Raw genomic sequence first — 4,316 nt, 5'->3', positions numbered from 1 at the left:
CGTGCAAGTTGGATGGAGTGGGTCCCCAGGGGAACATGAGTTATGTGGTGCTAGCAAGATAGGTGGAGAGTGTTCAGCAATCTAGATGGAGGAGGGGAAAAGAAGGCATGCACCAGCACCTTTGTTCATACATAAGTCTTATAAAAAATCCCTACCTGTCCAGCACACATTCTGAAATTAGTAAATATATCTCCTTCACTTATAGCTTAAATGCTTTTCAAATTGCTGTTTCTATGCTGTGTCTCAAGCAGGTTATGCTGGCTCTTTAAAGTCAGAGACTAAATTTCTTATTGCTCTCCCAGAGCTAAGTGTACTGATTTTTAACTATCCAGAGTTAAACACCCCCACTCCCACTCAATCTTAAAAGCACACAAAGTTAAGCTTTAGTGGTTTTCAAAACTAAATTATATGGAGACTTGTCTTCTCAGTGTGAGTTCCCCATGCTTGGGGTTCCTGATCTGGGGTCTGCTCCTTTCACTTCTCTGTGCTTATGGTGTCCCTCTTGTTTATGGTTAGTCTCACCAGGAGTTTGGTTCCTGACCATGTTGCTGCCCCTCCTAGGCTTTTCACTGTGGTCTTCTCTCTACATTTAAATGTGGCAGATATCTTCTGTCAGGCTTTGGGTCATTTGCAGGGTTAGTTATACAAATGTAGCTGCTATCTCAATGTGCTCAAGGGACAAGGTGAGCTCAGGATACTCCTACTCCACCATCTTGACCAGAACCCTTGTATATGCTGCTTATAGGAGACTCAGTTAAGACCTAAAGACACATGCAGACTGAAAGTGAAAAGATGGAAATTATTTACCATGCAAATGGAAGTGAAAAGGAAAGGAGATGAAACACTATACTAAAGCCTATAAAAATTGATGAAAGAAATTGAGGATGACACAAATGAAAAAATATTTCATGTTTATGAATTAGAAAAATGAATGTTTTTAAAATGTCTATACAGCCCAAAGTAATCTACAGATTTAATACAACCCCTATCAGAACACAAAGAGCAACTTTCACAGAACTAGAACAAATAATCATAAAATTTGTATGGAACCACGAAAGATAGAAACCAAAGAAAGAAACCAAATAGCCAAAGCAATCATGAAAAAAGAACAAAGCTAGAGGTGTCACAATCTCAAATTTCAAGATATACTACAAATTACAGTAATGAAAGAATTATGGCACTGACAATAAAACAGACACACAGATCAACTGAACAGAACAAAGATTCCAGAAATAAACCCGTGCTTATATGGTCAATCTCCTCCTTTCTCAGACCATAAAGACTATTAGTATTACTGTTGTTAGTGAAATGAAAGAGCCTATTGAAGAGATTGTGTTTCAAGTTGTATATGCATCTGGATAGTCGGAGTAACGTCGAGGCATTCCAGATAATCCAAGGAAATGTTGAGGGAAGAATGTTATACTAACACCTACAAATATAATTGTGAAGTTAATTTTTGCTCAGGTGTTGTCTAGAGCATATCCTGAGAATAAGGGGAATCAGTGAACAAAGTCTCCTATAATAGCCAATACTGCCCCTATTGATAACACATAGTGGAAATGAGCTACTATGTAGTATGTATCGTGGAGAACAATATCTAATGAAGAGTTAGCTAGCATGATGCCTGTTAGTCTACCTACAGTGAATATGAATATGAAGCCTAGGGCTCATAGTATGCTGGGAGATCATTTAATGTTTCCTCTGTGAAGGGTAGCAAGTCAGCTAAATGCTTTTACTCCAGTGGGAATAGCAATAATTCCCACTTAGTGGCTGATGTAAAGTATACTTGTGTATCAACATCTATTCCTACTGTAAATATGTGGTGGACTCATACGATGAAACCTAGGAAACCAATGGATATTATTGCCCAGACTATACTCATGTAACCGAAAGACTCTTTTTTGTTTGAATAATAAGTAACAGTATGTGAAATCATTCCGAATCCTGGTAAAATTAGAAGGTATACTTCTGAGTATCCAAGAATCAGAACAGGTGTTGATATAGAATAGGGTCTCCTCCTCCAGCGGGATCAAAAAAGGTAGTGTTTAGGTTTCAGTCTGTTAAGAGTATAATATTTCCAGGAGAGAGAGCAAGATGGCGGAGAAGTAAGGAGATCCGTACTTGCACTCGCGCCCATACATCACACAGAAAAGATCTGAAGCGATTGGAAACCTTACAAAACCTGAGAGATTGGGAGTAAAAGGACGCAGAATCCACTGAGAGAGCCTTCTAATGTGAGTGCGAACTGGGGAAGATAAAATCGGGCCGGGATCGGAGACTCCAGGGTGGGAGGCGATCCCCCTCTACCCTCTATGGGGAGTGAGAGGGGAAAAGGAGAGAGTCTGAAACAGAAAAACTTCCGCTCGGGGGGGAAAAATCTCCGCTCGGTGCATAGAAAGACCGTACTTGCCAAATACCTGCACACCAGGTCACCTCACGCCAACTGGTCCTGGGGGGGGCTGAGCACACAAACTGCGTCTTTGTGCTGGCTCCTGGAGGCTGGACTTCAGAGTGGTGGCGCGCCTGCCGCCATTGTAGCTCCCGGGCGGCTGGGGCCCCTGAAAGAGCCGCACAGACACCGGGCATCCGCGCTCCTGGCTGGCTGGAACTCGAGAGGGAAGGCAAAGAACTAAAAACTGGGAAATTAGCCTGTGAGTTTGTGTCTCGGGTGACGAGCCATAGAGGGACCCGGTTTTCCTGACTCCAGCGGGCTCGGGCTCAGAGCACCCGGCAGGCAAGCCCCCGCCCATGCTCACCAGCCTGACCCAGAGAAGGAAACAGCGATTCTGACTCCACCCCCAGAGCTTCGCAGGGGGCCTGGAATTGCCCCAGGGGGTTGCCTGGGAAGCTGTGTCTAAGGCAATTTCAGCGGGGCGCACGGCCTGGGATTTGGAGATTGGAACTGGCCTGGGTTGAAGAGTGCAACCAACTTCGGCTGTGCCCCCGGTACGGGGAGTTTACACACCCAAAAAAGCGAGGTGCAGCGCTTGGTTCAAGAAGGGACTGGAGCACCTTCACTCTCCTCCCCACAACCACCAAGGCAGAGCTCCCGCCTGAGGCAATGGATCACACCACGCCCATCCCTACCTGAGAGGTTCCCTCCTCCCTTTTTTTTTCCTTTTTTTATTATTTTTCCTTTTTGTTTTTTCTTCCCTTTTTTTTCTTTCTTTTCTTCTTCTTCTTTCTCTTTTGTCTCTTTTTTCCCCAGAACACTGACCTGATTAACTCTGGTCGCCAGCTTGTTTAAACAATCACAACGAATCCATTCTATAAATGTAAATTCTACACCTACCGACATTTTCAGCTATTTCTCTCAGGAGTAATTAGATATATAGTTTCTTTGGATAATTCCAGCACCCTTCGCTCACCTATCCAACCATATTCGACCCTATACCTCTTTGAAAAAAGCTTCTTATCCCTTCTGCCTGTTCATTCTATTTCCAATTTTGCCTCATCCCACCCTGCCTTCTCTCTCTTTCTCCATGCTCTTCAACCAGCACTGCATACACACGGCTATTTAACTGTAGCTGGGAAATCCAGGTATATGCTTTAAACCATTCTTTGTCCATAGGTTTTCTTTTTTTTCCTTTTCTTTTCCCCTTTTTGACCCTTTTATGTATACTCCCATTATTCGCCCTCCCTCCTCCGTTTTTTCTCTTAACTTTTTCGTTTTCCCTCTCGCTTTGCATGTTAGTTGAATTAGCCTGTGCGTTTGTGTGCTCCTGCTCCCTATGTGTCTGTCTGTTTTCTTTTCCAGGGCTACCTCAAGAAACAAGCTAGAGTGCACAAGGTGGAGAGTCCCAAATATCACTACGAATAGGAAAATAAAATAACCAAGGTCCCAACAAGAGAGACCAAGGGATACCATTCAAAAAACACTCTCTGAAAGGATAGGCCCTAGACAGTCAAAGAGTCTTCTTGGATATAGCAGCGCTCATAGAAACAGAGAGCATAACAGGTCTTTAAAACCAACAAGAGCCGGAAAGCTAACTAAAATGACGAAACGAAAAAGCTCTCCTCCAAAGAAACTCCAAGAAGAAATGACAGCTAATGAACTGCTCAAACAGATATCAGCAGCATAACTGAACAAGATTTTAGAATAATAATGGTAAAATTAATAGCTGGGCTTGAAAAAAACATAGGGGACATCAAAGAAACTATGGCTACAGACAGAATGGAAAATAAAAATAGGCATGAAGAACTTAAAAATGTGATAAATGAGATACATAATAAATTAGAGGCCTCCAATGCACGGATTGAAGAGGCAGAAAGGAGAATAAGTGATTTAGAAGACACCATTATAGAAAAACAAGAAG

General features: G+C 42.7%; 1 pseudogene; it reads right to left on the bottom strand.

The window, feature by feature from the left end:
• Positions 1–1,259: 1,259 nt before the first annotated feature.
• Positions 1,260–4,316, bottom strand: part of LOC120225572 — an 8,107-nt pseudogene continuing 5,050 nt past the window's right edge.

The sequence above is a fragment of the Hyaena hyaena genome, unplaced genomic scaffold, assembly GCF_003009895.1.
Source record: "Hyaena hyaena isolate Hyena2069 unplaced genomic scaffold, ASM300989v1 scaffold_1435, whole genome shotgun sequence".
In the NCBI taxonomy this organism is placed as follows: Eukaryota; Metazoa; Chordata; class Mammalia; order Carnivora; family Hyaenidae; genus Hyaena; species Hyaena hyaena.
This window is presented reverse-complemented; position numbering and strand designations above follow the sequence as displayed.